This window comes from Balaenoptera borealis (genome assembly GCF_965194805.1).
Source record: "Balaenoptera borealis genome assembly, chromosome: 17".
In the NCBI taxonomy this organism is placed as follows: Eukaryota; Metazoa; Chordata; class Mammalia; order Artiodactyla; family Balaenopteridae; genus Balaenoptera; species Balaenoptera borealis.
The window spans coordinates 63,941,027-63,969,011 of NC_138876.1; the positions used below are offsets into that span (position 1 = coordinate 63,941,027).

Genomic DNA, 27,985 nt, shown 5'->3' on the forward strand with positions numbered 1-27,985 from the left:
AAAAAATGCCTAGAAACAAATGACAATGAAAACACTACTACCCTAAACCTATGGGATGCAGCAATAGCAGTTTTAAGAGGGAAGTTTACAACAATACAATCCTACCTCAAGAAACAAGAAACATCTCAAATAAACAACCTAACCTTACACCTAAAGCAATTAGAGAAAGAAGAACAAAAAACCCCCAAATTTAGTGGAAGGAAAGAAATCATAAAGATCAGATCAGAAATAAATGAAAAAGAAATGAAGGAAACAATAGCAAAGGTCAATAAAACTAAAGGCTGGTTCTTTGAGACGATAAACAAAACTGATAAACCACTAGCCAGACTCATCAAGAGAAAAACGGAGAAGACTCAAATCAATAGAATTAGAAATTAAAGAGGAGAAGTAACAAATGACACTGCAGAAATACAAAGGATCATGAGAGATTACTACAAGCAACTATATGCCAATAAAATGGACAATCTGGAAGAAATGGACAAATTCTTAGAAATGCACAACCTTCCGAGACTGAACCAGGAAGAAATAGAAAATATGAACAGACCAATCACAAGCACTGAAATTGAAACTGTGATTAAAAATCTTCCAGCAAACAAAAGCCAAGGACCAGATGGCTTCACAGGTGAATTCTATCAAACATTTAGAGAAGAGCTAACACCTATCCTTCTCAAACTCTTCCAAAATATAGCAGAGGGAGGAACACTCCCAAACTCATTCTACGAGGCCACCATCATCCTGATACCAAAACCAGACAAAGATGTCACAAAGAAGGAAAACTACAGGCCAATATGACTGATGAATATATAGAATAAAGACGCAGACCTACTAGAGAATGGACTTGAGCATACGGGGAGGGGGAAGGGTAAGCTGGGACAAAGTGAGAGAGTGACATATATATACTACCAAATGTAAAATAGATAGCTAGTGGGAAGCAGCCGCATAGCACAGGGAGATCAGCTCGGTGCTTTGTGACCACCTAGAGGGGTGCAATAGGGAGGGTGGGAGGGAGGGAGACACAGGAGGGAAGAGATATGCGGATATACGTATATGTATAACTGATTCACTTTGTTATAAAGCAGAAACTAACACACCATTGTAAAGCAATTATACTGCAATAAAGATGTTTAAAAAACAAAAAAAGATGCCATAGGCAAGGTACTCCTCTAAGTGCTGGGGATAGAGCAGTGAATAAGAATTTTACATTTAGGAGGAGACCTCAGCAAATAACTGGGGAGAAAAGGGCTACAGTGGAGAGCCCTTTACACGGTGTACAGCAGCTACACCGAAGCAGCAACAATCTCTATGCATTCTGGGAACTTCAGGTAGGCCAATGTGATTGAAGAACAAGAGGATAGGCAGCTGGAGTTCTTAGGACGTCCTAGGAAATGTAACAACCATTTTATATTTATCTTACTTAATCCTCAGTACCATCCTATGTGATATACATTATTTTTCTCTTTTTGCAAAATAAAACATAAAACACAGAGATTAGAAATATGAAATAACTTGTCCATGATTGAGGCAGAACAAGGACCTAATCCTAGGAAGTTGAAATCAATCTTAGTTGCTATGCTATTCTGCTTCTAGCAAAGATTAAAACAGACAGAACCGACAGCCCTGGGACAAGGAGTCTGGCTGCAGATATTATTAGAACAGCCTGATGCAGAGAATAGAAAGCTTAAATTGAGGGGGCCTGACATTCTTGCTATCCTGCTGTGTGATGGCGAGCAATCATGTAATCTCTTAAAATTTAATTTATATAATCATTCACTTCCTCATTAATTCATTCTAAACATATCTATTGAAGACCTCATATAAATTAGGCAATACGGTCAAGAATTATAATGAAAGATAATCAAATGTGTCTTCATGTATCCCTCATTCAAGTGGAAGACAAATCTATGGACACATCCTTCAAGATAATATAAGTCCAATAAATAGGTAGAAAAAAAGTGCAATGAAAACATCAAGCCAGGAACAATGCTGTCTGGCTGTCAGTTTTCTGTAAAATCCAGGAATGAAGCTGTATGATCACACTAGGCCTTCCTCACCTTTAATATTTTATTCTAACTGTCAGTGACTGAGTAACATTCTAAGCATCCTGTGAGAAAGCAATATTATATAAATTCCCATCATAAAGTTTAAAGTTTTCTGGCAGTCATAAGTCTATACTGGTTTCCTCATTCTCTCCTTCCTGTAACGATCTAAATTATTTTCTCCAATTCTAAATTATTTTCTGTAATTCTAAATTATTTTCTAGTAAGTCATATACTCAGAAATCTTCATAGGTCAGGAGTTTCTTTGTTGGTAACAACAATAATGGGTGGAAAGAATTTCACCTTAGTATGTAAGCACTGGCTACCACTCAAAAATGAAGCATATGCATAGGGAAACTTTATGCATATTTGACTTTCCTTTAACATTTTAAAAATAAAGTCAGGTTTTTACAGTATAATTTTAGAAGAAATAAACTTAAAGAGCTCAAACTTACATAACTGTTGACATGCATCTTTACTAAAAACCACTGTATATACTTTACATCCACGTAGCTTTTAAAGGTTTGAATAAGCCCAAGAATAATAAAGGAGGCTGACTTGAGATAATAAGGTATGTTCTGAGGCTCACATAATGAAACTCTAGATAAGAGAATAAGCTGTAGGAACAAGTCATCAAACCAGAGGGTGAACTAAGCTGAACCCGGTTAACTCTGTCTTGAAGCAGCTTTGTCTTTCTCTCTGAAGTATGACATCCCTCCTGAGGAATTAAAATCTCATTTCTCTACTACAGTGCTTGTAAAACAAAGAGAACATGCAGAACTCTGAGAAATGGATAACCCAGGGCCAGAAAATAAAAAATTTAGATCAATTAAGAAGTAAAATGTTGAATTTCAAGTTGGACCTATGACATAAACTTAGCAACACTCCAAATGGAAACAAGGAAAGTCAGGTTCTACAATCTCCACCCTCTTCAAAACGGGGTAATATATCAACTTACTGTTACCATATATATTATATATATTAAAAGGGGTTTGGAATTACTTCCTAATAAGTGAATAACAAATCTTCCATTTGAACATTAAAATTAAATTTGAGTGGTCATACTAACACTTGTTATGGAGACCAAGAGTCTAGGTTTGCACAAGATAATGACAGTTTTTGACAGTTGCCCAAGCCTAATTAATAATAGCATCCACTTAACTCTCAAAAGTTTCCTGGTTTGGACAATAAGTTCTGTCTGGAATATTATCTCCTTTCTCAGAACTTAAAACAGTGTGCTAAAGAGTAACTGACCTTAATATCAGAGAGAAAAAAGTAAAAAAGTTAGAATTTACATCTTTTGAAATAATATTTGGTGAGCCATTGTGTATGCTTTTTTGTGCCACTGGTCCATTCTATTGCCAACTAAAATGTGAAAGCTCAGTTAAGGAAGCAGAAATCTTATTGGTGCTGTACTAGACACTAAAACAGAAAGGGCATTCAAAGATATGCCCTTTCCTGGCAGAAATGAACACTAAAAAGAAAATAAGATGACCTAACAATGGGCATATAGGACAAAAAGCTAGCAAAATAGAAGCATAAAAGCAGCCACATGAAAAGACATACTTATACTAGGAAAATACACTCTTTATGTAAGTGAAAACATGCCTATATACAAAATGAATCTCATTTAAATTTAATTTACTTGGTTTAATCAGTTTTCTAAAAATGTTCATTCTTGTTTGATTAACTATATTAACCATTATATTAGCACTAAAAATTATAGGCTTGATAGTTAGAAAGTCATTTTTAATTATTAGCATTGATACTTGAATGTTAACAAAATGTACGCCTATTATTGAAAATTTTGTAAAATTTAAAAAAAGAAAAAAAACCTATAATTTTGTCATACAAATTACTACTTTTAATATTTTCTTACATTAACATACACATATTTTTGTATGCACATATACATTATATATGACTGCATACATATTATGCATTCATGTATATAAATATCTGCTATATAGAGATTATTCTCTATTTGGAGTTTTTTCCAATTTTTTTTCTTTTTTACACAATATTATGCCTTGAGCATTGTCCTATATCATTATTATTTGAAAACATTCTTTTAATGCTTGGATAATAAATAAACTGTAATGATCTTGACTGCATCATTAATTATTTTGAAAGAGGAAAACACACTAGAAGCAGAATCATTAAGTCAGATAGTATGAATTTCTCTATAGGTTTTGACCCACAGTGTTAATGCGCTCTCCGCAAAACTGGTCTGATTTCTTATTTTCATTATACAATAGTGAAGAGAACAGGCTTTGGAACAGGAATGCCTGGAGTAAAATTATGGCTCAAACACTTCCTAGTTGTGTATTTTAGTCTTTAAACTCTTTAAAACTCAGATACTCATTTGAAAAGTGGTGACAGTAAATGTACTCATCTTTTGAGCACTGTTATGGCTAAAAGGTTGGGAGGTTGTGTTAGGGCTAAAGGATGTTGGGCACATGTTAAGATTGAAACAATTATTTGTTATTGTAACTATTACGAGTAATGGTATAATGCCAACACTGGATATTATAATTTTTGTTATTTGATAATATTTACTTACATCATTTATTATAAAACTATAAAGTAATTTTGAATTTATTTGATTACCAGTTTGGCAGAGACAACTGGCAAAGATATGCTCCTCCTTCCATAGCAAGAGATTTATAATTGGACACTTTGGAGTTGGAGACCACATTTCCCAGCCACCTTTGCAAGTGGGTGTAGTCATGTAGCTAAGTTTGCACCAACAAAATGTGATCAAAAGTGATGTTTGCCTACGGTATTTGTTTTTCTCTTTCTGACTTACTTCACCCTGTATGGCAGACTCTAGGTCCATCCACCTCACTACAAATAACTCAATTTCGTTTCTTTTTATGGCTGAGTAATATTCCATTGTATATATGTGCCATATCTTCTTTATTCATTCATCTGTCAACGGACACTTTGGTTGCTTCCATGTCCTGGCTATTGTAAATAGAAACATGGAATCTAAAAAAAAAAAAAAAAAAAGGTTCTGATGAACCTAGGGGCAAGACAGGAATAAAGACGCAGACGTAGAGAATGGACTTGAGGACACGTGGAGGGGGAAGGGTGAGCTGGGACAAAGTGAGAGAGTGGCATGGACTTTATATACTACCAGATGTAAAATAGATAGCTAGTGGGAAGCAGCCGCATAGCACAGGGAGATAAGCTCGGTGCTTTGTGACCACCTAGAGGGGTGGGATAGTGAGGGTGGGAGGGAGACGTAAGAGGGAAGAGATATGGGGATATATGTATATGTATAGCTGACTCACTTTGTTATAAAGCAGAAACTAACATGCCATTGTAAAGCAATTATACTCCAATAAATCTGTTAAAAAAGAAAAAAAAAAAGTGATCTTGCTACTTGTGTGTCCAGGCCTTAAGACACTGCGAATGAAATCCTCCAGGCTCTGTCCTTCCTGTAAGCTGGAATGCAAATGTGTCTGTGATTTAGCACCAACCAGGCAAGGCAAGACAATGCCCTAGAGCAAGGGTCATAAAACTAAAGAGCTGACTGTTTTAGTAAATAAAGTTTTATTGGAACATAGTTATACACATTTGTTTATGCATTGTTTATACACATTTGTTTATGCATTGCCACTTTTACCCTACAACTGCAGAACAGAGTAATTGCAACAGACATGATATAGCCCCAAATCCTACAATATTTTTTATCTGGCCCTTTACAGAAAAAAAAATGTCAAATACTGCCCAAGGACATGGTAAAGCAACAAGAGAGAAATGACCTGAGTCCCCCAAATGACCACATGAAACACAAATATCATTCAACCCAGACCAGAGACTTTGGGGTTGTTATGTGGGAAAGAAACAAATTCCTGTTTTACCTGAGCAAAATCTCCTTAGGGACATTGAGTTCTACCAGCATAATTTTCATACCAGGGAAGCTAAGTTTTTATAAAATTATGGTATTTAAATGTATCATTTTTATTAAAGTTTGAGAATTTTTCTTCTTAATTTATGGAGTTCTTTGTGTGTTAGGGATTTAAACCTAAGCCTATAATATTTATGGGAAATAATATCCATAGGTGGCTGTTTGATTTTTATGTTATGATGTTTCTATATAGTTTATAAAATATTTATCTTCTATCACATCTATCATTACTTCCTTTTAGAGTTTCTTACATTGTTTCATATTTATAAAGTTTTCCTTACCCCAAGATCAGATAAACATTTGCCCCTTTTTGTGTGTTTTTTCACTATCTTTATATTTCGCTCATACTTTTTCATTCCAAATGGCATCCAGCAGTACTTTCTAAATAGTTTTTCCATAGATGTATTATAATAATTTATATATTATATCCATATATTTAGATTTACATATGATATATATTACGAATTTTTAAACATTAGGATCTGTTTCAGAGCTTTTATATTGATCCACTGCTGTAGTCTTCTTTTCTCAAATCAGTATCATAGAGCTTTAATTATTATAGTTGTAAAATTCAATTAATATCCAATATGGCAAGTCACCTTATTCATTCATATTTACAGTTTCTTACTTTTGGGGGGGAAATGGAGAGAAGGATGCTTTATAAAAATTTGTTTTATCAAGTGATAAATATAAAATAAATTATAATTTAATTTATCACAACTACAGAGAAAGATTGACATAGATGGATATTCACAACACAGGTGAAAAAAATCACACTACAATATTATATATACCATATTCAAAAATAAACCTGCAAAAAATCTAATTTCATGTAATTCTTCATTAGCATAAGGGTAAGACAAATACTTTTTGTCTAGTAATGTATAATATTAAACTTACATGTTGGGCTTCCCTGGTGGCGCAGTGGTTAAGAATCCGCCTGCCAATGCATGGGACACGGGTTCAAGCCCTGGTCTGGGAAGATCCCACATGCCGCAGAGCAACTAAGCCCGTGCACCACAACTACTGAGCCTGCGCTCTAGAGCCCGTGAGCCACAACTACTGAAGCCTGTGTGCCTAGAGCCCGTGCTCCGCAACAAGAGAAGTCACCACGATGAGATGCCCGCACACTGCAACAAAGAGTAGCCCCTGCTCGCCACAACTAGAGAAAGCCCGCGCGCAGCAACAAAGACACAACACAGCCAAAAATAAAAATAAATAAAATAAATAAATTTATAAACTTACGTGTTTTCTCACAGAGTTTCTGCAATAATTCTGAGGAGTTTTTAATGCTATTGCTCTTTTCACTTTAGATACTAGAATACCAGATGATGCAGTTAAGTGATCTGATTAAAATCACGAGGTCACTAAGTAGTAGAGCCTGAGATTTGGTACCCCTGTGTACTACTGTGATTTTCACATTGATCTAGCATTCATTCTACAATGGGTCTAGCCAACTCACTGAATGTAGACATTACATTAAATATTTTTTATCTCCGAACACCTTAAGAGCAAGGTTTTTATGTTGCTGCAATCAAATCCCTACATTGAAACTCACTATAGAATAATGATCTCCTGTCCCTCACAGGCTTTAGGATATTTATGGGTATTACTTTTTCAGTTTTACTTTATTACTTTTCTGACTGGAATTGGATCAAATGTATATATACATGTGGACTCAAAGCTTTATAATTCTGAGTCTTCCATTCAGGAATATCTTCGTACTCACATCTTTTACACGTCTTTCAGAAAAGTTCTATTTTAAAAGTCTTGCATATTTATAATTTTAGTAATTTTATATCAAACTTCAATACATACTAAAAAATATTTAATATCTATTCAGTTTAATAATAATGAAATAAATATCCATATGTCCAGTACTCAGTTTATGAAGTAGAACATAAATAGTGACTTTGAAGCCCTCTGGGTACCTTTCCTTATTGAATCCCCACTCCTAGAGTTAATTACTAGCCTATCCTAATAATTCCTTACTTTTCTTTGAGATATACCACATATCTATGAATTAATAACAATGATGTACTCTGTAGCTGTTTCTGTTTGAGTCTTTATATAAATGAAACATTACTGTAGCATATTCTTTGACTTGATTTTTTTTTCTGAACATCACGTTTATGAGATTTACCTATGTTGGTGGATAGAGGAGTGATTTATTTACTTTCTCTGCTTTATAGTAAATCATCATGTGAACACACCACAGTGCATTTATCCATTCTACTATTGATAGACATTTGGGGTGTTTCCAATTTTTGCTTTTACAAACAGTGCTGCTATAAATATTCTGGTGTATGTTTCCAGGTGTTCATATCAACACGTGGTTTGTGGACCCAAGCCAGTTCATGAATTGTTTGTTACAAGTCCATGATGGGATAAGTACAGAAATTGAGGGTAATCGCTTAGAAACTTTAATAGCAATTGGATTTTGCTTCAATATCCAAGCTCACAATCAGTGAACTCATCTCATTTAACAGGGTTTCACCAGTTTAATGTTGAACCCATGTGGTGAGTCACAATATGACAAAAACCACATAGGAGTCATGCACAGTAGGACCATGTGATTTTTTAAAGACTAGATTGGTAACTGTAATCCAAAAGTGGATAAAAATCAGATAAAATATGAGTACACATATATTTTATAAATATCTGTACATTCTTTTCATTTATAATTAAGCCTACTTTTTAAATTTATGATTTCACATTATAGCTAAATTAGAGAAGTAAAATTTGTTTATTTTTAAGGCCTATTTTATTAACAGCAATATAAACTTCACTGTATTTTGTCATTGTTGTGTAGACAAGATATACCTTTCAAGAAGGGAGCAGTAGCAGTAAACAAAATAATGACAATTGAAGTGATTTCAAAGAAATGAAGACCAAATGTCCATTAAGTTTTACCCAGGAATATTATCTCTCATGTAAAAATATGTGTTTGAGGGGATGTAATGGCTAATGAAGCATTAACACAAAAAACTAAAGCAATAAGCTCAAAATCAAAAGAATTCTTTGAAACAAGAGTATTGAATTATAAGGCTGACAGAGGTAGATATTTGATATTTCCCATTTAAACATTAGTACTTTGCAGGCTTTTTAAAAAAGCACTTGGTGTCGCTAGGACTAAAAAGTACTTAAACATTGCTGAAACATTAGTGAAAGACTGCATCCAAGGTGAGCTTACACAGATAGGTTTATCTGTAGCAAAGAAGGTAGTTCAAGTACCACTTTCCAATAACAGCATAGTTCAACAGTTTGCAGAAATTGAGAGAAAATGAGGGCCAACTCACAGAACAAATACACCTAGGAGGAACTTGACAAATACAAAGATACCACTAACGTGGCAACTATTCCAATATATGTATAAGTTGTACATAATCATGATATAAAGAAATATTTTGTCAACTTTATTGATGACAAACATGATAAGCTGTAGATTTGGAGTTTGGAGTTTAAGTTTCATTAAGAGTATGTTCTGATGTTACAGCTGCAATGACAAGAACATATTCTGGAATACTTATCCTGATTAAGAAGTCTTCTCCAAAATATAAGAATATAGGGCTTCCCTGGTGGCGCAGTGGTTGAGAATCTGCCTGCCAATGCAGGGGACATGGGTTCAAGCCCTGGTCTGGGAAGATCCCACATGCCGTGGAGCGACTAGGCCCGTGAGCCACAACTACTGAGCCTGCACGTCTGGAGCCTGTGCTCCACAACAAGAGAGCCCGCGATAGTGAGAGGCCCACGCACCGCGATGAAGAGTGGCTCCCGCTTGCCGCAACTAGAGAAAGCCCTTGCACAGAAACGAAGACCCAACACAGCCAAAGATAAATATAAAAATAAATAAATATATAAATAAATAAAAGATTACTATAAAATGCTTTATAAAAAAAAAAGAAAAGAATATAAAACATTCTGATTTCTTTACTGAAAAACACATGATATGAAAACCAAAATGTCTCAGTGATGGAGTAAAAATTGTGAATTTTTTAAAGAATAGCATCTTAAATTAGAAAGTATTCTTTTTATTATGGTGAATATGTAAGCTGATTATTTTAAAAGCCTTATTTCATGTAGAGAGACAAGGTTAAATAGGGGAAATTTTCTGTAGAGGATATTTGTTCATATATATGAACATTTAGTGTTCATGCAATTTATTACGTCATTATGATCCCAATTATTTAAAGATGTGAATGGGACAGCCAGATTTGCTTAATTCTCTTTGTCTTTGGTATACTTAATACTCTTGATATTTCTATGCAAAAAAATGAATGTATTTTTTAATGGCATATATAAAGCAAAAATGAAAGTTAGATACCTAATAGAGCAAATTTTTAGATCATTATGACATGCTCTATAATTTAGTAATATTATCAGTGAAGTAGTGATGATCTTGATATTGCACATCAGCAAAAAATTATCATTGGTTCTATGAATTTGATGGAGTACTTTGGATTTTACTTTTCATTAAAAAAATTCACATTTAAGAAATTTTCAGAAAATAATTTAACTATAAATTATAATAGGTAACTGATGGAGGATTGAAAATGAATTTTGAAAATATTCAATGACAGGTTTATTTTCATAAAAGTGAAAAATAAATATACTTGTGTTTTCTCTTTGATGCTCCAATCCCATTACTGCAAATTGATCCTGAAGATGCACAAACACACACACACACAAAATGTTATTAATTACAGGATGTTTGTAATCGCAAAATATTGAGACTACCTAAGTATCCAACTTAAGATACTGGTTAAATATACTGTGAAAAAGACACAATAGAGTACTATGAAGCTACAAAAAAGAATAAGATCTTCATGAAATGATATGGAGAAAATCCCAAAAAGATATTATGAAGTGGGGGAAAGAAATCAAAGTGCAGAAAGCATGTATAATAGCCCCATCTGTAAAAGAAAAAAAAATAAATTAATAAACGTATATCTTCTAATCCTTGCAAAAAATCCCAATGAAGTTGGTTACATATAAGAGAGGTATAGAGAGGAAGAAATACAGAAGAGAGTATGGCTTCTGTAACTAATCTCTTTATATGTATAGTTTTCGCTTTTGAAAGCATAATATACATATTGAAAAACAATCAAAGTAAGTAAGAATGGGAAGCAGAAAAAAATGAAAAAGATGAAACAAATGAAGTTAAATTGTATTTCAAATGAATATTACAACCATGTTGAAGGACAAAGAAGGAAGGAAGGAGAGAGGGAAGGAGAGAAGGGAAAGAAGCGAGGAAAGGAAGAAGGGAAATTTTAAAAGTATGGTTTCTTTGTCCTGAACAACTTGAGAAGCTCCCCTCAGGTATACTCAGCAGTGGAACTGCTGGCTCCCAGTGTTATTGCTTAACTTTACTATTAATTCCAAATACAGTTTTCTAAAACATTGTATAATGATACACTGTCACCTGTCACAATGTATGCTAGTTCCTGTTGCTCACTAATGCCGTTATTGTCATTTATTCCTGGAAATACAGTGAGGCATAATATTCAGTGCAGTTTAAATTTGCCTTTCCATTATTAGAGGTTAGTGCCAGCGTGTCTACAAATGTTTCTTGGCTGTTTTGATTTATTTTTTTATGAAATGCCTGTCCAAGCCTTATCCCTGTTTTTCTATTGGGTGTTTGTCTTTTATAAACTAATACCAACTTGTATATATTCTAGATTCTAAATTGTGTTGGTCATGGGCAGGGCAAACATTTTCTTCCAGCTTTTGGACTGTTATTTCACTGTTCTCACAGTGCCTTTCCATGGACAAAGCTCTTAATTTGAATGTGAAATTTGTCAACCTATCTCTTTATGGTTGTGCTTCTTTTTAAAAATAACTCTTGCATGGAAAAATAAGATCAGAAAGATATTCTCTTATGTCCCTTTTCAAACGTAATGTATTAACCCAACTGGAATTGATTTTTATGTTAAATATGAGGTGGGGTTCACTTTCTTTCCCATATTAATTGCCAATTTCCCTAACTCCTTTGTCCAGAGGACTAAGCTTTCTCCACTGGTCTGTAATGCTGGCTAAAAGAACAAGTTTCTATATATGTGTGGGTTGTTTATGAGCTAAGTATTCTGTTCCAGCAATCTATTCCTGAACACACTGTAATAATTATAATAGGTTTAAAGTAGATCTTGATATCTGATAGGGCAAGAGGTCATTCCTTGTATTACTTTTTCAGAAGTGAATTAGCATTCTTGTCTGTTTGATCTACCGTATATGTTAAAATCAGCTAGTCAGTTTTCATGAAAAGTCTTTGTTGAGACTTGATAGGAATTGCATTAAATCATAAAACAAGGGAGGAAAATTTTCATTTTAAAAATAGTGTCTTCTTGTCCATAGTGTGATTCTCCATTTATTTGGATGTCTTTTAATGTTCTTCAATACAGTTTTATAATTTTCCATGAAAAGAGCTTACATTTTTTTCATTATTCTGAAGGACCTAATAATTTATGTTGCTATTATAATAGAACATTTTTCCAAGTTAAAATATTAACTAATTACTAATATATAGAAATGTACTTAACTTTGTATTTTGATTTTACAGTTAAAAATGACTCATAATTTTTAGATTATTTTCCTAAATGGCAAATCATATCATCTATATAACAAATTTAAATGTGTTTTTTTCCTCTTAAAGCTTAATACATTTTATTCTTTCTCTCTTCTTATTGCCCTGGCTATAATCTGCAGTACAATATTGAATCGACATGGTGAAAACAGGCATTGTTGATTTTACTGATTCACCGTAGAGTGAGATGTTTATTAAAAACTTTTGGTAGCTACACTTTATCATGTTAAAAATGGTCTCTTGTATTCTAGTTTATTAAACGTTTTAACAAATAGTTGAATAGATGTTGAATGTATAGGTGGCTTTTTCTGTACTTATAAGATGATGGTATTAATTAATTAATATGATGAATACATTAATAGATTTTTAATGCTGAATCAACTTTGCATTTCTGTAATAAACCCAAGATTGTAATGATGTATTATATTTTATAATCATATTTAGTTTTGTTTTACTAATATTTTGTATAAGAATTTTGCAACTGTGTTCATGAGTCTGCTATTTTGCCTTCTCATATTATGTGTATACTAGACGCATGAAATAAGCTGTAGAGTACTCCCAAGTATTTTATCCTTTGAAGAGTTCAGGTACTACTGAAATGACGGGATCCTTAATTATTAGGTAAATGTATCTGTAAAATCATTTGGATTCGTCTTTTCTTCATGGAGAGATTGTGACTATTGATTCAATGTCCTTAGTGGCTATTAGACTATTATGATTTTCTGTTTCATGTGTCATTTTTGGTGAGTTGTATTTTTGTGGATATAGTTGCTTTTTAAATTTTTTAAGTGTATTGATACAAAGCTATTCATGATGCCTGTGTATTGTCATTGTAGTTGCTGTTGCATCTTAGTTATATCCCACTTTATTGCCTAATTTGTGTGTGTGTGTGTGCGTGTGTGTGTGTGTGTGTGTGTGTTGGCATAGTCGATTGTTTTCTTGTCATTTTTTTTTAAGGGTTTTCAAATTTCTAGGTTTTTTTCCCACTCTCTATCGTTCATTCTCTGTGGTATTGTTTTCTCATTCATTAATTTCTTATCATTATGACTTTTCTTTGATTTCCTTGTGTTTATTCTGTTGTTCTAACTTCTTTAGTCAGATCTTTATCTCATCTATTTTCAGTGTTTTTTCTTATTGTTTTGTAAGGATGTTAAGGCTTCAAATTTCCCTTTTGATTCTACTTCAGTGGTGTTCCAAAAGTTTTTATATGTGGCATTTTCATGGTCATTAAGTTCTAAATATTTTTTTAAATTTCCATTATGATTTCTTCTTAGAGACATTAGTTATTTAAAGTATATGTTTTTGATTTCCAAAATAGGGTGTTCTTATCTTTAATTATTGAATTGTGTGTTAATTGTGCTGAAGTTAAAGAATATGGTTGTATGTTAGTCTTTTAAAATTTATAAAATTTTCTATATACTTACTGTTTTAGTGTCTGGTCAATATGAGAATTACTAATATAGTTGTGTTAACTCTCTCCCTATAATAGTATATTAAAATGCCTGTAAATTATTACCTAGTTTATTTTGAAGATATAGTAGCAACCATGAAGGTTTAAAATTATATTTACTTGTTTAGTTGAAATTCTATCTTTAGTGTATAAGTTATATGTTGTTGCATAGTAAATTATTTCAAGATTTAATGGCTTAAAACAACAATAAAAATTATTAGCTCACAGTTTCTCTGGGTCAGGAATCTGGGAGCAGGTTAGCTTGGTGGTTCTGTCTCAGGATCTCTCGTGTGGTTACATTCAAGTTGTCAAGGGTACAAACATCTGAAGGATTGACTAGGGAAGAGGGTTTGCTTTGAAAATAGCTCACTCAACTGGCTGGCAAATTGGTACTGTCTTTTAGCAAAAACCCCCGATTCTTTAAACATGTACCTCTCCGTAGGACTGTTTGAATGTCCACAAAACAGTGCCGTTGATTTCCCCAGAGCAGTGCTCCAAGAGAGCAAAGTAGAGGCTACATTGTCTTTTATTTATTTATTTATTTATTATTAATTTATTTATTTATTTTTGGCTGCTTTGGGTCTTCATTGTTGCACACAGGCTTTCTCTAGTTGCAGCGAGCTAGGGCTACTCTTCGTTGCGGTGTGCAGGCTTCTCATTGTGGTGACTTCTCCTGTTGCGGAGCATGGGCTCTAGGTACGCAGGCTTCAGTAGTTGTGGCACACGGGCTTAGTTGCTCCGCCGCAGCAGCATGTGGGATCTTCCTGGACCAGGGATCGAGCCCGTGTCCCCTGCATTGGCAGGCAGATTCTTAACCACTGTACCACCAGGGAAGTCCCTACATTGTCTTTTATAACCTAATCTCAGAAGTGCTACATTGTGGTTTCTAGAATTCTTATTGGTTAAACGGGGCATGCCTATACATACTTGGATAAAACTACACAAAGCCGTGAATACCAGGAGACAAGGATCGGTGGGGGCCACCTCAGAGGCTAGCTACCACATGGAGCAATATTTTTTGCTTTAGAATTTCCTTTCTCTGTTATTTTTAACAATTTCTGTATTCTTTAGTTTAGGAACTTTTCCATAAACAATAGAACTGGGATTTGTTGTTGTGGGTTTTGTTTGTTTTCTGCCTGATAATTTTTTTAACTGGAAATTTGAATCCATTTATATTTATTGTGACACTGATTTATTTGGATTTGTTTCTACCATCTACTACTGTCCTGTTTATTCCGTTAACTTTTTTTTCTCCTTTCTTCATCTTGCTCAAAGTTTGGTGATTTCACTATGATATATCAAAGTGTTCTGTGATTACACTATAATGTATAATTGGCTTGATATATGTTTTGCTTTGTGAATATGAAGACTGATGTCTTTCATTAATTCAAAAATTATTTCATCCATTGTTCCTTTGAATATTGTTTCACCCCTATTTTTTCTTTTCCCTCTTTCTGACTCTCCAATTAGATATATGTTACACTTTCTCTTTCTATCCTCCTTATCTTTTAAAGCCTTTCATATTTTCTAGGTTTGTCTCTCTGTCCTATAACTTCTTCAGACCTATTTTCTATTTCAAAAAATTACCTTTTCAGCTGTGTCTCCTCTGCTGTATAACCCATACAATGTATTTCAATTTCCATTTAATTTTTTAAATCTCTCAAAAATACTGTTTGGCTCTTTTTCAAATGTATGTTTGTTTTTATAGTTGCTTATCTTTTACTGTATTCTTGATAATCTATATTATTTTAAGTATTAAATATATTAAATATAATTAATTTTAAATATAGTTAATTTATATTCTATAAATGAAAGTTCCAATGGCTACAACCTTTTTGGATTTGCTTCTTTAATGACTCACTGTTGTTTCCTAATGACTCTCACTGTGATGTTTTATTCTGCCTGTATTTAGTGATTATTTTTTAATGCAATCTCATGCTCTTTGAAATTTCATCTGTGAGAATTACTTAAAGCTTTGTTTTAAATTGTTTTCTTTCCCTCCTCACAAAAGCGTTTTTGCTTGCTTCTGCCAAGTACATGGGGCTATGATCAACCTTAAAACTGAAATTTTATCTTTAGATGTTTTTAGGTTACATGTGTAGTATGAATCTGAATTACATGAGGGTGAGGTTGGGAATTTCATTCAGGTGAAACTTTCTATTTTTTCCACTTTACTCAGAACCAAGACTAAGAAAGTTAATTATTCTCACTCTCTCAATTGCATTTGCTCACTCGTGCTCTCTCTCCTCTCTCTTTCTTTCTCTCTCGTTTTATTTGCTTATCTCACAATAAGAGTTGCCTTCTAGTGCTTCCCTGGTGATGCAGTGGTTAAGAATCCACCTTCCAAATCAGGGGACACGGGTTCGAGCCCTGGTCCGGGAAGATCCCACATGCCGCGGAACAACTAAGCCCGTGCGCCACAACTACTGAGCCTGCATGCCACAGCTACTGAAGCCTGCGTGCCTAGAGCCCGTGCTCCACACCAGAAGCCACTGCAATGAGAAGCCCGCCCACCACAACGAAGAGTAGCTCCCGCCCACCACAACTAGAGAAAGCCCGCGCGCAGCAACGAAGACCCAACGCAGCCAAAAATAAATAAGTAAAATAAATAAAAATTAAAAAAAAAAAGAGTTGCCTTCTAGAGATCCTATTTATGCAGAGGATTTCCAGTCCAACCTAACAATTTTTGCCCTACAAAGCTGGTTTTTGTTTACCAAAAAATGCTCTCTTAAATCTTAAACTTCCACGAGGAACTGCCAAATATCCCCAGGAAAGATGTCTGTTTCAGTGCTTGCTTACTTCCCTTGATTTGTGATTTCATGCTGTTCATGGACTCTGAGAATTCCCTTTACTTTCCCACCAACTCAGCTATGCAACTAAATATTTAAATATATATATTTTTCTGAAATATATATGTGTATATATATATGTGTTCTGTCTGAAGGTCAAAAGTTACAAACTTCCAGTTATAAGATAAATAAATTACTAGGGATGTAATGTACAAAATGATTAATATAAGTGATACTGCTGTCTATTATATATAAAAGTTGTTAAAAGAGTAAACGATAAGAGTTCTCATCACAAGGAAAAAATAGTTTTTTCTTTTCCTTTTATTTTGTATCTATATGAGATGATGGATGTTCACTAAATGTTTTGTGGTCATCATTTCATGATGTATGTAAATCAAATTACTACACCTTAAACTTATACAGTGTACACCTTAAACATACAGTGTTGTATGTCAGTTATATCTCAATAAAATTGGAAAAATAAAAATAATAAAAAAATAGATTTTTAAAAATTTAAAAATTATGTATAGAAAGCATATAATCCAGTGCATAACATATAGTAGCTACTTAATTAAATGGTGACTCTGTAATTATAATTCAAAAAAAGGGAAAGAAAGAAAAATATTTCTGTCTGGCATTTTTTTAGTTTTCACCAATGATAAAATTTCTCTAGACATATAATCGACCATATTGTCAGAAATTAAAGAAAAAAATAACCATGGGATTTCCGGTTGGAAATCAGAACAATGAAATTTTATGATTCTAGCTTTCTTTCTTAAACTCATACTTTTGGTCCCGATCACCCTTTGCTCTTCAGAGGAAACAACACAGACCTACCATTCAAATCATCACACTTCTGTGAAATGTCAAGATATTCACTAATATTGGAATAAGCTTAACACTACTAGCTTCAATATTGAGAGAGGGTATTATTTTAATCATGGTGAGCAGCAAAGAACCAATAATCCTCTCCTATGTTGAATCTAGAGTCTGAGATTCCTATGGGTGACGGATGGAAATTAAAATGGAAGAGAGAAGGAGATAATAAAGACTTCCTTTATAGTCATGTATTTCTGTCTGTTGTCTAAAAAGGAGGAAGAAAAAAAATGGTCTTGTACTATACTGAAAATTCAGTTCAAAACATAATACAAACATTATAGAAACATATTAGATCAGTATATGCTCTCAGAGGTCTCAAATGCACACATTTAATATGTACAAATCTGAATCAACAACGTACAGAGTCCCTGTAGCCTATAATCGTCTTCCTATATTCTCTCTCTCAGTTAAGGGTACCACCAGCCACTCATTTAGGTAATCTAGAAACTCAGAAATCATTTTCGAAGTATCTCCTACACACTCCCCATATCCAATTCATTACCAAATCCCTTACATTTTGCCCTCAAAAATTTTCTGAAATCAATTTGTGTCTTCTCATCTCCTCTACCAGCACTTTCATCCAAGCTACCATAATGTGTTACCTGACCACCAGGTCTCTTGGCTGGTCTACCCCTGTCTACCTTTGCCCCCACCCAATCAGTCATTCAGCTGCAGCCAAAGTGATATATTCAAAATGTAAATCTGTTCACATCATCTCCCTACTTAAAACATCTCAACAGCTTCTCATCTCTATGAAGAAAGACAAAAGCCTTAATGTTATCTGCAGGATGCATGTTTTGACAGTTACATACCTCTTGAATAATATTCTTTACAATATTCATTTCTCTCTTTGCACCACCTACATCGTCCTTCTTTTCTTCGTATTCACAGTGCTCCTTCCTGTACCACAAAGCTTTTGTGTATACCAGTTTCCCTACAAGGATACTTTTACCCTTCTTCCTTCTTTTCTAAGTTACCGTTGACTCATTATTTAGATACTAGCTCAATTCTCTCTTTACCAATGAAGCCCTTTCTGCACTTCCTTGATTAGATCACATACCTCTTGCACAGTCTTTTAGCACCACATACTTCTCATTCAGTAAGCCTAAAGTAACTGCAATTATTGAATTAATGTCTACAATTACTCTAGCTGTGAGCTCCAGAATACAAGGATATTGCCTAACACACTACGGTCTCTAAGAAACAGTTTATTTTATTTTTGATTGTAAAATGTATTAGAAAAGGAAGCATGTATATAATGCATTTGTACAGGTTAAATATTAATAATAAATGAAACACTTAGAGTAACATTACCCAAGTGAAGAAAGAGAACACTGACAGCCTGTGAAAATCCGATTTGTGCCTCTCTCCAAACATACACCCACTTGCCTGGTATATACCAAATAACTAAGCATTAACATGGGACTTTGATCACTATTCCAACTCTTCCCTTTACAGAATGTAATTAATAACATTAACATTTATATATTACGTAGAAAAGTGTTTACATTTTCTAGCTTTTGAAATCATATAAAAGGAACCATACTCAATACGTCCTTCCCTGATTTGCTTCTTTCATTCAATGTTATATTTCTGAGATTCAACCATGTTGATGGTCTACCCCTAGTTCATTCATTCTTATACAATATTCCACTGTATGAATATAAAGCAGTGTTTTATTTGTTGTACTACTGATGGACATTGACATGCTATTATGCATTACTGTACATGACTCCTCATTTACATGGGCAAGGGCTTGTCTAGAGTACCTAGGTAGGAAAAGAACTGCTGGCTTAAAGTGCTATGCAAACCTTCAGAGTTCACTTAAATTAGTAAAGTGTGAGCTATCTTATGTGCTATACTATGAATCTACTGTAATATATGTTTTATTTATTTTCTATATTTTTCTCAAAATAGCCCTGCTATTATCTAAATGGTCAACTTTTAAAAAAATTTTACTTATCTCCCTAATATATTCATTCATTCATCAAATATTTATTGAGACGCCCACTATCTGTTAGGTACTAATGATAAAATATTCTTAATTTCTTATATCCTTATTCCAACAGTGAGAGTCTGAATGCTTGCTAGACGCTCAACACCATAGCCCACTCACTGGTCTTCAGAAGGTAAGGTTCTTTCTGGTACTAAGAACCAGAGTGTGAGTATGAGTAGAGAAATACCTGCAAATAGCCAGTATGTGGTATGTTGTAAACTGTTGACAAAACTGTCCTAAAATAATTACTTTTTATTGCCTCACTTCTCATGTAATATCTTAAAACTAACTGCAAAACTTTTTTTTTTCAAAAGTAAAGCCACTGGAAAAGAACACACAGATTTAAAATGTTTAAATCTGATGTTTGTCTTATTTTAAAAATAAATCATTGCATTTCTCTCCCACCAGCTGCCACCCCATCTCGATCCCCAGGATGATCCCCAGGTCTGGAAATAGCTTCACATGATGGAGTTTGAACAAGAGACTATAATACTCCCGAGTACTAAAATAAACATTAACATAATTCGAGCAGTGTCAGGGTGTCCCATAGTACTTAGCCAATCTTTATCACTTCCCATCTACTCTTTTCTCTTTACATTCTTTTACCTTCCAATAAATAACGACTACAATAATGGAAACGTTGTCTGGCCTGCACCTCAGTGATATTATTAAGCTCCAAACCATCGTTATAATTCGGGTGTCCCAGAGAGAAGATATTTACAGCTGACACACCCTAACAAATGAAAGCTGCTTAATGACAATGCATGAAAGCCTGCTGAAGGAATTTTTTGCACTGACTTCCTGGTTCAGAGGTATAAGAGAGGATATAAAAGAATCACCAGAATCATTTCAAGAAAATTTGACCATACAATGAGCAGATGATATAATTTATAAGAATAGCTTAAGTTCTTTAAAACTTATTGTTCTCATAACCTTACTTAAATAAAAAAGTATGTTTTGAAGATCATGCACTCACTAATACCCAATAAAGCTCAGGATTTGTGTGTGTGGGTCTCCACATGTGCTGTGCTTACCTGAAATATTCACATGAATTCTACATTAAATGAAGTGCAAGGGTACAGTTTCATTGGGTCCATTAACATACACAAATACTGACCTGTCAGTTGATGGTGTGTATTCAGTACTTACTAATGTGAAGTGATGCACAAAGTGCAATGGGGAAACATAAAGAGACAACTGAAGATGTCATTCCGTGCAGACACAAAGGCATGAGCAAAATCCAAGAAGAATAGAAGCAAAGGGTATTTATAGCCAACTTAGTAAAGATAGTTATACATAATTATATCTCAATAAAAATAGTAACAATAATAAAAGTCTAACAGTTTAGAAATTCATTTATGTGAACTAATAGTTATATAGTTTCATGTATGAAAAATTCATACAAAAAGAAAGGGAATCATTAAAGGCAAGTGGAACTTGTTAAGTTTTGCCACCAATGAAAGACAGTTTCTAGACTCAGTTCTGCTACTGCTTTCTTGAATTATTTATTCTCTCCCTTTTTGTATGATAGTATACTATTCTTACCACTCTACAATATAGAAATATTTTCCTAGTATTTTAAATAGATTTTAAACCTTAAGGAAGGTAATATATTAGATAAACATATGTATCCTCTGTGATCAGTAATTCCACTCTTGGAATATACCCCTCAGAAATGAAGGCTCAGGTCCAGCAAAAGGCATGTAAAGTACGTTTAAGGTAGCTTTATTTGTAGTAGCCCAGAAACATTTGGAAACAACCCAAATGTCCATCAAGAGTAGACTTGGTAAACTGTTGTATATTCGTCCAAAGGCATATTACAGAACAACAAAAGAGAACAAGCAACTAACATACACAGGACACAGTAAAATAGGCAAATTTAATCTATGTCAGAGTAGAAGCCCAATGATATTTTTTAAAAACTGGGAAAATTCTATTTTAGGTGGCAATGGTTACATTTTACATATGTAAAAATTTGAGTGTATACTTTAAGATTGGCCACAACTCAATAAAAAATCTTTAGTTCAAAGCAAAAGCAATACAACGACACGTGTCAAAAACTAGAAAAAGGCTTACTCATTGACTTAATAAATTAACAGTAGGGAAATAAATCAATTTTTAAAAAAGCTGTGTTCATGCACATTCATTACAAAATTGCGAACAGGAAATAATTAAAATCAACCTGTACAACAGTAGGAAAATGGTCAGGTAGGTTGTGTTATTTCAAGGTAATAGCATTTTAATGAGATACTGCAAAGGTAATTCTAAGGATTACTCTATAAAAAAATTAATTCAATAATCAGTGAAAAAATCCAAACACAAATCACTCACGGTGGGTAAATATAAAATGTATGCATCCCCACAAGCACACACGTATAGGAGACTGGACAGAAGTGTGCAAAAAGATAATGTGTATGCATTGAATAGTGGGTAATTTAAATTTCATTTAAAAAATTCCTCGGATGTTGCTATAATTCTGCTCTGATAATTAAGAGCAGGTAGAAGAATATTGAGAGTTTTGAGAACTAATTAATATAAAATGTTACTGAAGGACAGATCTAAGGATAAAGAAGAGGAATTATACTTCAGATAAGGTGAATGGCATAGAGGAGACACAGAGGGAAGTAAGAGTACTGAATGATGTGAAAGAGAAAAAAATTCCAGGAAAAAAATTCAAATGGATGTGTAGTTGGATATAAATTTATAGAGTAGGAGGAGAGCAAGGAAGAGAGCATCATGTCCCAAAAGAACAAAGTAAGGCAGCTGAATCTCAAAGAGAAGAGGATATAAAGCAGCAGTTAAGTGGTTCAGAATATCACCCCTGCTAACTGACTGTGTAACATCTATCTGTAAAATAAGAACAATAATAATAGAGTCATTAGGTTGTTACAAGGACTAAATGAATTAATGCAGGTAAAGCATTTAGAGCAGTGCCCGCCAATAATAAGTGCTCAGTAAGTATTAGATAATGCAACAGAAAAATTAAAGTTGTCAGAGAGAATAAAGAGGCAAGATTAATTTCACTTGATTTTTTTCTAAATTTAGCCTATAAATTCTTTTTCAAATTCATAGCTTTATCAAAGTCATATTTAGTTTGAAAATAATTTTTCTCATCACTCAGAAATTTCACAATAATTTTACCTAGTAGTCACAGAGGCCTGACCACACAATTGCAGCTTTGTAGAAATTCAACATAATACAGTAGCTGTATGAGCATTTCTCTGTTCATATAAACAATGGTACTATTTCCATGGGACCCTTAAAGCTAATTGTAGGATTTGGAACTTAGTGATATTAGAAAGACTAGAAAAACAATGCGGAAAATATTTGACTTTGGGTTGAGTATTCATTTGTCAGAACTATTATTGCTTCAGTAAAAGTCTATCATCTCAACCTAGACCGTAGACACCGTCCCCCACCCCTCAAAGCAAAAGAGGTAAAATATAAGAAGTAGTCACCAGGAGCTTTTGCTGCCCCCTGATCTTAGTGGCGTTTTGTTAAGTGTCTCCTTTTTGAAATTTGTATTTGGTTCTCTCTTGCCTCCCCTCTCAGGCTCTTTTGCTCCTCTTTCTCCAGGTGGAATACAACATCATAATGGATGGAGAGGTGACCTCCTCCATCCACCTCCCCCAGCTCCCCCGCCGCAACACGCACACAAACAGAAACAAACAGACGAAAACAGGCTTTCCAGGGTAGGCATCACCAGGCATATGAAGAAACGACAAGTGTGGCTCCGGGCAATGGGACAAGCACTGGGAGGGGGGAACGGGGTGGAGGGAAGGTGATCTCTGCAGGTAACAGCCTCCACCAGCTGCAGCACCTGGAAATGCAGATTCTCAGCCCTGCCCCAGACGTGCTGAGCCTAGATCTCTGGGAGTGCGACCCATTCCTCTGCAGGACCACTGGCTCTCAGGTGAATCTGATGCCTGCTCCACTGGGAGAAGCCCTTGCATGTGCCAATTCCATGTAAACTGCCTCACGGCTGAATCTTACACACAGCAGGACGTCTAGCAGCCTCACCAGCTCTGCAGTGTAAACTGAGCTCCGTCAACTGTACGTCTCTTCAAACATAATGATGAGAGAAATGATAGGTTTTGTGTTTTCAGCAAGGTGAGAGAATACTTTTCTCACAAATTTATTAAAAAGTCCTTGAAAACAGAAAGCGGATGTATCTACTCTAAAAAAAAAAAAAAAAATTCAAAGTTAAATTGTCCCAAAATTCAATTAAAAAAATCCTTCCAGATGATGAAAGAGGGGTATGGATGAAATTGCTGTTGAATAACCTTTAAATGTGTACTGACCATCAAGGTACCACGTGGCCATTGAACACTTAACTGTGACTAGTAAGAACTGAGACGTGCTATTAAACTGAAAGAATGCACCAGAGGTCAAAGGCTTACTATGAAAAACAATGTAAACTATCTCTAATAACGTGTATGTTTATACTGATTATATGTTGAAATGATTATACTTTGGATACACTGGGTTAAATAAAAGAGATTATTAAAATTACTCTCCCTTATTTCTATTTACTTGTAATGTGGCGATGCAAAACTTTTAAAAGTACATACGGGGCTGCATTATATTTCTATGGCACAGTGCTGCTTTAGAGTTCTAAACTAGCAGTTAGTAATAATTATATCTTAATCCAAACAAAAGAAAATCATGTCATGAAATATGTTTTCAAGTTATATGTAGAATAAAGAATGTCAGACTTTTTTTTTTAACCTTATTAAATATTTAGTATCCTGATTTCCTTTCTTCTCTTGCTCTCCTAGCCTTCTGTTTTATCCTTTTTTGCAACGTCCACCCAGGCTTCTGCTGCTAAGACCTCCCAGCCAGCTGAACTGATTTGATTATCTCCAATCAACAATAAATGTGGAAGAAGGCATATTTACAAATCAGAGGAAACTCTGAGAAACCTCTCTGTGGAGGTGACATTTAAACTGAAAAGTATAGGATGAAGATACTCATGTGATGTTTATGTATGGGAGGTGGAGGTGAGTTTGGAAGGAGTAAAGGGCAAAGGACAAAGGCCCTGAGATGAAAAATAATTTGGCTTTTTTTTGAGAACTGAGAAAACCTGGATGTGGCTAGAACCCAAGGAGTAAGGGAGAGTTGCAAGTGGTTAAGAGTGAGAGAGACAGGGGGAGCCCAGAACCTCAAATGACTCAGAGGCCACAATGAAGAGCCCGGACATTATTCTTGGTACAATGGAAAACCAATTGGATGGGTTGAAGCAGGGGGATGACGTGTTCTCATTCGTATTTTAAGAAGGTCACCCTTGAAGGGAATAATACGGAAGCTGAGAGCAGTGAGTGGACCACTGCAGTTGTCAGGTACGCAGTGACTGTGGCTTGGATGACGTAGCTGCAGTAGAGGTGAAATACGCAAGGCTCATTTGGAGGTAGTATTGGCAGATCTCTAATTCACTGACAAATTAGGTCGAGTGTGTAAGGAAAAGACAGAAATTAAGGATAACTCCTGGCTTCTGGTTTAAGTAAAAAATTAAAAGGGTTTTCTTTTAAAATATCTATTTCCAATATCATAAGAGGAGATTATAAATCATGAAGAAAAGAGAGGCTATGTCCATTTATTAAGCCACTGCCAAATACCAGAAAATGGTGCTGGGTGGTGTCTTATATATGTTGTCCAATTTAAGATTCTCAGGGACCCTATGATAGTAGGTGTATTATCTCAGATTAGAAATGGGCAAAATAAAGCACAAAAAGTTAAATAACTTGTCAAGTGTCATTCAGTAGCTCAGTCTACTATCTAACTCCCTCTGACTGAAGTGCTTTATACACATCATACCATACCAGGACTGATAATTTTCTCTAAATCAATGAGCTGACTATTCCTAAGATATTTATTGCAAGATGGCTAAAGACATACTACTGATACAATTAATCTTTCACAATTTTAAAACAGACTAACAGTAGTGAACACACTGTTCCAAACGCCCATGATTTGCAATTATACTGTCAGTGAAATTAAAGTTTTGCGAGAGTGAATCATGGAGATTTTACTGAAATCTGAGTTGTTAGGATTCTACCTGAGAAACTCTGAAACAACCTGTTTAACGCATAACTTCAAATGCAGAAACTGCCCTTTGAACCTGAAAGGCTGTATGTGTTTATCTCTCTCAACCAGGGAAGAGGGGATTGGGCCATAGAGAGCGTCCCTCAGAATTGCTTTGACATTTCAGCACTTTTGCTATCAGCATGAATGGTGCTGTGCTGTATGTCTCCTTCCCATTAACACAAGAGATATACAGTTTAACAGTCTCTGAATTATTGTATATATTTCTGTATAATTTCTACACTTCTTACTGAAACTCAACGCTTATAAATTAAGGTGATGCATAAATGCCTATACAACGCCCTGGACACAGTAGAGAAGCCTGAAAGAAAGATATCTTTTAAATGTTTTTCCAAAATTGCAAACACATTATCTGCCCTGCTTTGGAATTCAGCTTAATTTGGCATTGTTCTTTGACTTCTGTAGTCTCAGTGACACAAACATGCATACCCAGGGGACTTCCCTCTACTGTTACTTAACCAAAACAGTGCACCATTATTCAGAGGTCAAGATGGGGAAATAGGATGAACCTATGAAACAGATAGTAGGTTTCTAATATCAGACATATCTCTAGATTATTCACAGAAGATTTTTATTTCTATATATTATTCACTGAATCTAGATATTATCTCAAGCCATACCAATTTTTGCCATTTGTCCTGGCCAGAGGGACTGATCAAAAGGGAGGAAACATTAAGGGGACAATGGCAGAGTATGGATGGAGGTAAGTGTGAAGAGAGAGAGGAAGCCTTTCTAGAGATCAACATGAATGATTTGGGTTTTGGACTCAGTTAACTGATTTAATTTAGAGTCTAAAACAAAAAATATTCATGAGTCATAAGGAAGACTTGAATATCTAAGGCTGTAATAAGACTAAATACTTTATGTTACCCTGCTGTTGTGAACTGAATTGTATCTCCCCAACCCCCAAACTTTATATGTTTAAGTCCCAAATCCCAGTACCTCAGAATATAACTGTATTTGGAGATAGAGCTTTAAAGATGAATTAAGATAAAATGAGTTCCTATGGGTGAGTCCTCCATTAATCCAATACGACTGGTGTCCTTATAAGAAGAGAAGATTAGGATACAGACATTCACGAAGGGAAGACCGTGTGAAGACACAGTGAGAAGATGGCCATCTACAAGTCAAGGAGAGAGGCATCAGAAGCAACCAAACCTGCCAACACCTTGATCTTGGACTTCTAGGCTCCAGAACGGTGAGAAAATAAATTTCTGTTGTTTAAGACACCCAATCTGTGGGTTTCTTTTTTTCCTTATTTATTTGGTTGTTTTATTTTTAATTTTTAAATTTTAAATTTTTAAAAATTTTTTTAACATCTTTATTGGAGTATAATTGCTTTACAATGGTGTGTTAGTTTCTGCTTTATAACAAAGTGAATCAGCTATACATATACATATATCCTCATATCTCCTCCCTCTTGCATCTCCCTCCCACCCTCCCTATCCCACCCCTCTAGGTGGTCACAAAGCACCGAGCTGATCTCCCTGTGCTATGCAGCTGCTTCCCACTAGCTATCTAGTTTACATTTGGTAGTATATATAAGTCTATGCCACTCTCTCACTTCGTCCCAGCTTACAATATGTGGTTTTTGTTATGGCAGTCCCAGCAAACTAAAACACCTACCTAAAGAAATATTTTATTTACTTTTTTTCTTCCAATAGAAAAAAAAAATGTATGTTTGAGGTAAGTTCTCTGGGCTTTCCCAATATCTGGAATACACTATATCAAAAAGAGGAACTATGGAATCTCTTCAGTGCATATATTTTTATAGAAATGGATTTATATAATACCAGCTTTAATTAATTTCCCACATTTTGCTCCCATTTTCCTCTGTTTTTGAAATTAGCTTCACTAGCTTTGATAGTTACTTCTCTTTTGCTTTTTATTTATTTTGTTTAAAATTGATAAACTGTTCAAGGAATAATACTTAACTATAAGACATTTATGACAGATAATGGAAAATATAGCATATTATTATTAAGATTGATTAAGCTCTTTTACTTAGCTCAATTAAACTTGGAATGAAGCATCTCATACATTTAGAATCTAAATACAAATGTGTATGTACGTGTGTATATACTAGTATATATTATTTATGTATATTATTTGTGGGCAAATAATATATATATATATACACACAGACACACATATAAGAATACATATATATATATGTGTATCCTGGAATAAGTGGTTTGTATGTTATAACACCATAAACCAATCTGAAAGAGAATTAT

At 34.4% G+C, this 27,985-nt stretch overlaps 2 protein-coding genes and 1 long non-coding RNA gene across 7 annotated transcripts in view; 1 reads left to right on the forward strand and 2 right to left on the reverse strand.

Moving 5' to 3' along the window:
* Positions 1 to 27,985, reverse strand: part of LOC309614844 — a 424,525-nt gene that overhangs the window by 339,508 nt on the left and 57,032 nt on the right. The gene's annotated exons all lie outside the window — the stretch shown is intronic.
* The window catches only part of HNF4G (hepatocyte nuclear factor 4 gamma), a 138,088-nt gene that overhangs the window by 97,730 nt on the left and 12,373 nt on the right, over positions 1 to 27,985 (reverse strand). The gene's annotated exons all lie outside the window — the stretch shown is intronic.
* The window catches only part of LOC309614783 (uncharacterized protein), a 50,165-nt gene continuing 22,180 nt past the window's right edge, over positions 1 to 27,985 (forward strand). The window contains exon 1 of the mRNA XM_082363632.1: positions 1 to 27,985. This exon is cut by the window's right edge and continues 9,976 nt beyond it. The gene's annotated coding sequence lies outside the window, so the exon portion shown is untranslated.